General features: G+C 37.8%; 1 protein-coding gene across 1 annotated transcript in view; it reads right to left on the reverse strand.

The window, feature by feature from the left end:
- csgalnact1a (chondroitin sulfate N-acetylgalactosaminyltransferase 1a) overlaps positions 1 to 1,331 on the reverse strand; it is a 34,084-nt gene extending 32,753 nt beyond the window's left edge. Inside the window, exon 1 of the mRNA XM_053516366.1 lies at positions 1,285 to 1,331. The gene's annotated coding sequence lies outside the window, so the exon portion shown is untranslated. The remainder of the gene's footprint in view (positions 1 to 1,284) is intronic.
- Positions 1,332 to 10,327: the final 8,996 nt, after the last annotated feature.

Raw genomic sequence — 10,327 nt, forward strand, 5'->3', positions numbered from 1 at the left:
AGCACCCCTGAATGGGCTAAAACAGCAGATCACATTGGATTTCACTCTTGGCAGTGAAGAACATGAATCCGAGTACACACTCTCAATATATCACGATACTTATACTGTACAAGAAATGGTATTTTATATCTTATCTAGCGCACAGATATGGAGAGTATATAGGATACAGGGAGTCCCACATGTCTCGTTCCTGGAATGCACAGCACGCTGAGTGTGTATGCCATAAAAGTGTGTGTATGTGTGTAGACAGGGAAATAAGAGGAAATAAAAGGGATAAATGAGTTTAACGGTCATAACAGCTGGTTTAATGCAATTGCCATCTGAAAACGTGACATTTGAAAATGTACTAAAGTAGTTTAGGCTGAGCTTTATGTATGTGTGTGTGTGTGTGTGTGTGTGTGTGTCGACCTTGTGAGAATGTTAGGCTGGCCTCCAGGAGAAAAAACTGCTTTTCCTCTCAGTTTTTATTTAGAAAAAGAAACGATTACTGATGCAAAGGTTAAATTTAGGTCAAAGCTTAGCATTAATTAGATGTATTCATATGTAAGGACATCAAGGTGTGTGTGTGTGTGTGTGTGCATGAGAGAGAGAGAGAGAGAGAAGCTAGAAAGGTTGACTGAATCCTGAAATGCAGGAAACCAAACTGCTTCAGGGTGAGGTGAGCTTTGTGCGTATGTGTTTGTGAGTGTGTGAGTGTGTGTGTGTCTGACATTATCTCTTTTCACTCTGAAATGCCAAGACTGCAGCAGTAATGCTCCATGGCATCCTGAAAACCTTTCTAGTAATCAAGACACACACGCACGCACGCACGCACACACACACACACACACACAGAGTTAAGTATAGTCCATTTCAGTATAGTACTGTGTTTATTCCAGGATTGTTCATTGTAATGCCTCATTTGTGTTAAAGGAAATTTCTATTTAATCACTTTTTTATTTACTTTAAAGTCAGTTTAGTTATCAAGTCTTGGAAATCTTTTCTATCCAAACCCACAAATGATTTAAATCATTAGGAAACACATGACATGTCTATGGTTTGTCTCTTACACACTGTAGTTTTAGACTCATGACTTTATCCACACTGTAGTTTCAGAAGGTTTTTAAAAACATGTCTTTATCTCAATTGTGGTTTTAAAATAGTTGTTCTTACCAAAAGCCTAAAGTTTAGTGAGCATGCACTCACTAAAGCTCTAGTTTCAGTTTAATGAGCATGCATTATCTAAAGTCAGGGCATTAAACCCTCATCCAGTTAGAAATCTATGAGGAATCAGTGATGACTTACCCCAGTGTGTGTCTGATGAGAGGGAAAGCAGTCAAACTCTTCTGTCAGTGTACAGGCAACTGAGAAGATCTATGAAAGAGCAGTCTATGAAAGAGGAGCTGAGCTGGGGTTGCCATGTTGGAACAAACCCCCACTCCATCATTAGATAGATAGATAGATAGATAGATAGATAGATAGATAGATAGAAAAATTCAAAAAATTATACACACTTCAGGATTCAGGAAAAGTAAAAAAAAGTATGATGTATATTATAGTGTATATATCATAATATTATCAAATATATCTATCAGTATCAATCAATATATAACATATAGAAATACATTTAGTATTTATATATTTATATGAATGATTTCCAGGATCCGGTTTGATTTCTGCATTATGTCTGTGTGCATAGAGTTCGCATGTTCTCCCTGTGCTTGGTGGGTTTCCTCCGGGTACTCCAGGTTCCTCCCACAGTCCAAAGACATGTAGATGTATACTTCATTTTATTTTGCACACTTCTGGTCATTTTATTTTTGCATACTTTCTGGACATTTATATCTGTTTCATTTTGCACACTTTCGCACATTTTCCACATTTTGCGTACTGTACAGTCATTATTGTGTATATATTGTACAGCAAGGTTTTTAAAAAGTATATTTTTTTATATCCCATATTTTATATTTTGTTCTTTTCTCTGCAGTTTTTCTTTATTGTAGAAAGAAGGTTTTTATATTCTATTCTTTATTCCTTTCCCTAATTTATTTATTTTTTATTTCTATTGATAATTTAGATAATTTAGACTTTAAGGTCACGGGCGGTCGTATAAGCATTTCACTGCATATCGTCCTGTGTATGACTGTGTATGTGACAAATAAAATTTGAATTTGATTTGAATTTGAGATGTAGGTTAATTTTAATAATTAAAATTGAAAAAAAGAATTAAAAAATAAAAAAGCATGAATAAATATTATTAATAAGTGAAATTGAAATGCAGTGCAACCTTGATGTGCATGTGTATTTATGACAAAGTGACAACAGTCCAAATAGTAATAATTGTGCAAAGAACAGTCAGATGAATCCTGCTTTGTCCTGGTGAAGAAACATTATATGGTCAACATACCTGACTTCCACATCCATGTGTTCTTGTTAGACGTCCCATTCCAGATTTATTCCCTCTTTTATTCCCTCTTATTATAATAAGCTTCACTATTCTGGGAAGAATTTCCCCATAATTTTGGAGAAGGTTTGTGATCATTCAGCTACAAGAGCATTAGTGAAGTTCAGGCGAAGACAGCGAGTACATAGTTGGTGTTCTAATTTTATTCCAAAAGTTAGTTCAGTCATGTGTCGGACAATCGAGGGCCTCCTTCTGTAATACTGTAATAGTGTACAGAGACGTTCTATACAATTGTGTCCACATATGGGTGTCCACATACTTTCGGCCACAAAGTGTACTGTAACCTTCTGAAAATGGTGATTAATTGAATTAATTAATATTTACTGGAAATTTTATCTGAATACAATGGAGTTACTCATAGGTTGTTTTCACTGATGTGTTTTTCCCCCCTGAGCCACAAGTCTGGTACAATCAGTTAAGTTTCAGAACTCGGACATGCATAGTAATTAGTTTACTCTTGCACAGAGAGCATCATGATTTTTTTGGCTTACATGGCTAAAAAACATTTTTTTAAATGAGATCCACTCCATATTTGGAGGTGTTTTTGCACACTGACATGACACGCATCTAAAAATAACCATTTCGTGCCACTTGAGTGTTATTATTGGAGGAAAATGGTAAAACTCAGCAAGCAGACGAAGCTCCCGGCTGGAAGTTTGTAAACCTGAGTGCGAAAAAAGGACATGTGAAACTGCACTGTTGTGCCACTGTTCCAAAGAAACTCTTCTGTGTGAATATAAACTTGTCATTATGAGCCCAGAATCGGCCCTGAGTATTCAGAGCAAGCATGGAAATGCCATCAGACTCAACACACTAGGGGCAAAAATAGAAAAAAACAAACATTTTATTACCTTATTTGTTTTCTCCCTGCGGTTCTGCTCTTGGCTCTTGCTTGTTCCAGTTTAAGTTTGAACTTCCAGCTAAATTGCTCCTTCAGCTTCAATTCCTCACCAATAAACAAAAATCTAAATAGACTTTGTATTGTTTATGTAACCAAATCTAAAGAACGTTGTTCTATTAGTTATTAGAAATTTTATAAGACAGGAAATTGTTAAACCCAACCTAAAAACAGTGTGGAAACAAAGTCTACAGAGTAAAATATCTCGTTCCTCCATAGAAAATCTTTTTTTTTTTTTTTGTGCAAGGCCTGTAGTAATGGCGTTACTTTTTTTATTAACTGATATAGGGGTTCAAATTGCACAAGCAGATAGAATAAGTCTCCTTCTATACTTCTTCTATGCAAAGACCCCAGCGCATGGCATGCATTTGCCTTATTGTTGAACCTAATTCTCGAATCTTCTTTGAAAAATCCCTTTTGTTACAGTCAGTGGTCTCCCACAGAAGGTTTATGGAGATGTTAGGGGACGGTCCCACTGTATCATGAAGACAGTCCTGGAATCGGCTGATGCAGACAGCTGTTCTCCGAGGACTTGTGACTGCAGTCGCTTAACAGTTCAGGACGGAAATTTCCTACGTCTAGCTGAGTCTCCAATAACGAACTCGACTCCATATTAACTTAAAGACATCAGATGTTAAATTAAACTTCCAGCCTCCTAACACACAGTATGACTGACTGCAAAATAGTTTCTGCTATCCGTTATCACCCAAATGATTATGGGTTCCCTGTTGAGTCTGGTTCTTCTCAAGGTTTCTTCCTGTTATTATCTCAGGGAGTTTTTCCTTGCCACCGTTGCCCTCTGTTCGCTCATCAGGGACTATCTGAGCATTATAATTTATACACATTTTCTCACATTTCATACACATTTTCATAATTTACTTTTGATTTTGTGTTTTTCTTTGAGACAATGACCATTGTTTAAAGTGCTATATAAATGAAATAGAATCAAATGAAATGGCACCATTAACAAAAATAACATGCACAAATAGATAAAGAAGTTTGAAGAAGGAGAAACCGTCCCCGTCGTTTAAAGATTGCCAAAGACTCAGGTGTACAGACATCTAGAGGAAGTTCATTCCATCACCTACCTGTAGGTGCTACTGTAGAACAGAGAAGAGTCTAGATGCACATCTTCCTCGATCACTAAGAGATGGTGGGACCAGCCAAGAGAACGTGGTGCGGTTTGAGGTGTGATTAGAGCTGAGAGACAAGGTAATACTTATGATCTAATCTTTCATCAACCTCTCACTTGTACTGGAACTGAGGGAATATAATCACAACAAAACTACAACAAAAGCTACTTCATAGCAACTGCATTTAGGGGTATTTAGACCATACTGGTGATAAACATCTAAATATGGAGATCAACATAATTGTAGTGATATTGAGAAATATATCAAGTCCTGAGCTCATGTTACTTAAATCGTGGCCATGACTCTAGTATCTCGTTGCCATAAGATTATCATTTGTGCTGCGAGATACTTAGGCTTAGCAGATTTGTAAAGATGACATGTTCCCTGTAGGTATGAATGTGCTGAAGAAAAAGAAGAACAGATGTTAATCAAAGAACTTTAACCAAACACACAGTCAAGTCATGGACAGAACATAGTATCTCATTCCAACGCCATAGACAGAACATAGTATCTCATACTTTTGCCCTAGTAAGTCATGGACAGAACATAGTATCTTATTCTCATGCCTTAGTAAGTCATGGACAGACCATAGTATCTCATTCTCTCGCCTTAGTAAGTCATGGACAGACCATAGTATCTCATTCTCTCGCCTTAGTAAGTCATGGACAGAACATAGTATCTCATTCTCTCGCCTTAGTAAGTCATGGACAGAACATAGTATCTCATTCTCTCGCCTTAGTAAGTCATGGACAGAACATAGTATCTCATTCTCTCGCCTTAGTAAGTCATGGACAGAACATAGTATCTCATTCTCTCGCCTTAGGAAGTCATGGCCAGAACATAGTATCTCATTCTCTCACCTTAATAAGTCATGGACAGAACATAGTATCTCATTCTCTCGCCTTAGTAAGTCATGGCCAGGACATAGTATCTCATTCTTTCGCCTTAGAAAGTCATGGACAGGACATAGTATCTCATTCCCATGCCTTAGTACGTTATGGACAGAACATAGTATCTCATTCTCTCGCCTTAGGAAGTCATGGACAGAACATAATATCTCATTTCAACACCTTACTAAGTCATGGACAGAACATAGTATCTCATTCTCTCGCCTTAGTAAGTCATGGACAGGACATAGTATCTCATTCTTTCGCATTAGAAAGTTATGGACAGAGTATAGTATCTCATTCTATCGCCTTAGTAAGTCATGGACAGGACATAGTATCTCATTCTTTCGCATTAGAAAGTTATGGACAGAGTATAGTATCTCATTCTATCGCCTTAGTAAGTCATGGACAGGACATAGTATCTCATTCTTTCGCTTTAGAAAGTCATGGACAGAGTATAGTATCTCATTCCAACGCCATGGACAGAATATAGTATCTCATTCCAATGGACAGAACATGGTATCTCATTCTCTCGCCTTAGTAAGTCATGGACAGGACATACTGTAGTATCTCATTCCCACGTCTTAATTAGTCGTGGCCAGAACATAGTACCTCATTTTCAGGCCCTAGTAAGTCGTGACCACAGAATATTTTTTCCTCAATATCACCAGCGGGATTCCGTAGCTACATTAAGTGATTTTATAACTTTAAAACTTGCCCAAAACATTAGAGTACCATATTATATATATTTCTTGTGTGTTTATGTGTGTGCGTTATCCAAATTCGTGTAAAGTATTACAAATGAAGAGTATTATAAATAATTTGTGCAGTATTGTTGTTGGTGGGGATTTCAGGGTATAACAATCTGGCAACCCTGTACATCTCCACTCCTCCTCTCTGGCTAAACCCTCCTGATTCTCCTGGGAAAACTGCCAGACATTAACACCACTAAAGGCATAAATGCCCAATAAAGTTATAAAAATGTCTTTAAATTCAATATGTGTGTTTTCTTTTTCATTCAGTTTTTATGTTAGCATAAAGGGTGATAACATCAACTTCTTGCTTTTAATTGGTTACTATAGCAACCGGTTTAGGCTGCTGTTTGGCAGAGCACTTTGGCCAGTTTGTGATTCTTTTAGTTTTGTACGATAAAATATTTATAATGCAGTGATTCGTTGAATAAACACGCCACCCAAAAATGTTAATTAAAGCAGAAATATTCTTTAAAAAAAAAAAAAAAAAAAAACTAATAGCATCCAGTTATGGATATGATGCTAGACTTATTAGCACATCACTAACTCAGCGGTTAAGAAGCTACTCTCCCTGTCATAAACAAAGAGGGGGAAAAAACCTGTACAGTTATTAATTCTAAGCTAAATTATTAAATGAAATCATTCACGGCCAAATTGAACACGTAGGAGTATCAGTGATCCACAGAGGGTTAACTCCTACAGCGTGCTCTTATCTTCCATCTGTATTTGGTGTTTGTGTATGCTCCGTACACCTTGGGTTCATTTGGCACTAGGTTTTTGCTGTGTACCTCAGAAACACTTCTGCTAGCTGGTGAAAAAGCTCCCAGCAGGGAAGTGAGAATTCAGCAATAAAGGTGATTTTTTTTCCCCTCTCTCTCGCTCTTTCTAGTTCAAACAAAAAGCCTCACACTGACACATCCACCTCCAACATTACACCGAGGAAACACGCATACACATATACACTGAAGACAGATAGATAAAGACATTAATAGATATATACTGTACAGTAGACGGACAGGTCAGAATGTGATGGTTCGTTTTTTATAACAGCAGCTCAAACCGTTTCATCTGTACGGTACTTCAATACTATTCGATACAATTTAAACCAAGGCTGGCATGGCATTAAAACAGATTCAAAAAGTAAAAATAAAACCCTGTTATCACTTATATGTTGGTGTTTCCTGTGTGGAGACACTTTTTGGAACGTGTCACCAATGTCAGCGCTTCGTATCAGTCGATAAAGCCGTACGTTTCCTGACACGATAAATTCTTCATAAGGAAGAATTTTATGTTTTGTGTTTTTGTTTCTCAGTTACATGAAAAGCTGTGTATTTCCTGTGTTAAAGGGACAAATGTTCAAAGCTTGTTAATAACTTGTATAAGGGAGAACATGCAAACACTACATATACAGTCTGCAAGGTGGGAATCGAACTCGAACCCTTGAGGTGCAAGTGCTAACCACTAAGCCATCGTGCCGCCATTAACTACGTATACTTATTTATTTTTTCATTTTATATCCGTACCCAAAGCACAGCACTGAGAAGCCAGTGGAGTCATACATTCCCATAATGCATTGCAAAATTATACATAAATCCCATAATGCATTTTGTCATACATAGGGAATAGGTACATAACATTTTAGCTAGAGGGTTTTTTTTTTTCCTCTCTAAGCGAGTAGCGGAGAACCTTTGCCTGAACAGAGGCTGATTCAGAGTTTTATACTCTCATTAAGTCCAGCTGTGTGTGAGGGGGAGCAGAGGAGACGTGAGGACTGGGGGATGAGGGCGGGAAAGGTCTCTGTACACCCCATTCATACCACACAGTGAACACTTAGGCCCATTCATCTGACCATGTGCTGATGGGTGAGGAAAAAATGAAACAATTATCTCATAAGGTATATATATTTTAAAATTTCACTATGATTTCAAGCAATAATCAGACAAGTGAAACCATATAGCTTTCAGTTTAGCCTTGTGTGTAACTGCGTGTCTAAATCCTAAATCATCACGGTCACCTCAAAGGGCCTTGAGAAGGCATACAGAATGTCAAACATGATCATAATTACGTGGTTTCTGACACTTTATGGAGGACTTTTATCTATAACAATGGTCAAGAAGTAAGAAGTAGGCTTGGAGCCTGTCCCAGGAGACCTAGGGCACAAGGCGGGGTACACCCTGGACAGGGTGCCAATCCATTGCAATTGCAATTGTTTCAATTATGTTTTGTGAAATATTTATTTATTTAATTTATTTTAATTTATGTACATTTTTATTCCCAGACGAAAGACACAGACTAATATGGCAGATGTTAGCTTGAGGGTTTCGCCTTAGTTAAAGAGTTTAAAGTTTACGTAAAAGTGTCAGGCAAAAGTGCTTTTAGAGATTATGATATACTATAGATTAATTAAACAGTGTTATAGGCGAAATGTAAGGATGTTTCTGTGGGATTTCGTGTCCATTTATTCTGTAGAGCATTTATGAGGTCAGGCACTGATGTGGGACGAGAAGGCCTGGCTCACACTCTCCGTTCCAGTTCATCCCAAAGGTGCTCGATGGGGTTGAGGTCAGGGCTCTGTGTTAGGGCCAGTAAAGTTCTTCCATACTGAACTCATTAACCCCGTCCTTTTAGGCCTTGCTTTGTGCACTGGGACACAGCATGTTGGAATAGAAAAGGGTCTTCCTTAAACTGTTGCCACAAAGCTGGAAGCATAGCATTGTCCAAGATGTCTTGGTATCCTGGTAGGCATTAAGATTGTCCTTCACTGGGGATAAGGGGCCTAAATTAACAGGTTTAGAGAAAATACTTGACCATATTACTATATAATTTATATAGATTCAAAGCTGAAACTCAATTTACGATTCTCTACAACTTTACATGAGGATAAGTCTTCAGGTTTGAGGCTGGTTCCTGTCAAGGTTTTGTCGTCGTGTTATCTCAAGTCTCAAGGAGATTTTTTTTATTGCCAACATTTCCTGTTCCTGGCTTGTCTAAACCTATGCCTGGATTTCTGTAATGCTGCTTTGTGACAATATCCATTGGTAAAATTACTATATAGAGAACATGCTTTAAAAAATAGTATCTTCATTAAAAAAATCTTGGTTCATGTTCCATGGTTGCAAAGGAATAGTGAGATGATCTGACACACAGCGCCCTCTAAGGGGCACAATGACTGAGTACAAAGCCAGAAGTATCACTCTCTCACTCTCTTTCATGTGAGATGCCAGTGTATTTAAGTATTGGATTTAAAAAATTTCCATTTCTTTGAGTGTTGTACCACAATACTTTCTCACTGTTCCGCTCTATACCTCCTGTACAGGGCCATGGAGGACCTAGCACCTATTCCAGGGTATACTCAGGGCACGAGCTGTCAACCCATCGCAGGGCACACAAGCACAAACATGTCTTTGGATTGCTGGACAAAACTGGAACACCAAACCAAACACGGGGAAAACATGCAAACGTTACACAGGTGGGAATCGAACCCTCGACCCTGGAGGTGTGAGGCCTCCTTTCACCAAAACAAATTAAACAAATAATAAACACTAACAATTATCTGTATATTAGAGGGTGATGAAACATGTACACGCGTGTATGGCACTACCACACTGCCACACTGATACACACAGAGGTTACATTAAAAAGATCATGAACAATTCATTACTATTATGTAATTCCACCATTAAGTGGAAGGATGGTTTTTATGATAAATTATTAGTAAAAATAGTAAAAGGAAAATTGGAAAAAAGGTTCCACATGAGATTTTATTAATATCCGGGCTCTAAAGTGTTTCTCTTTTCTTTTGTACGATTCTACCGATAATTTGGGGGGGTAGTACTGGCTATTTACATACTACATGTGCCTAATTTTCTTTTTCAGTTCATTTTTATTTAAAAAAAAACAACAACAACAAAAACAACTCAGTTCACATACAGTATAGCTGTTTTATACTCAGCTGATATTAGGCTATTCATTCTTCAGTTTTCTATACTGCTTTTTTGTGTGTAGTGTCGCAGGGGCCTGGACCCTGTCCCAGGGTAATTAGGGCACATGACAGGGAACACCCTGGATGTTGGGCTAACCCTTCACAGGGCACACACACTGACACACTCATGATCGATGTGCAAATTCACAACACCATTAGCCTACAATGCATATACAGTATTTGTGTAGGGGGGAACCAGATTACCCGACGAAAACTTAAATCACTTGGGAAC

This window comes from Clarias gariepinus, chromosome 17 (assembly GCF_024256425.1).
Source record: "Clarias gariepinus isolate MV-2021 ecotype Netherlands chromosome 17, CGAR_prim_01v2, whole genome shotgun sequence".
NCBI lineage: Eukaryota > Metazoa > Chordata > Actinopteri > Siluriformes > Clariidae > Clarias > Clarias gariepinus.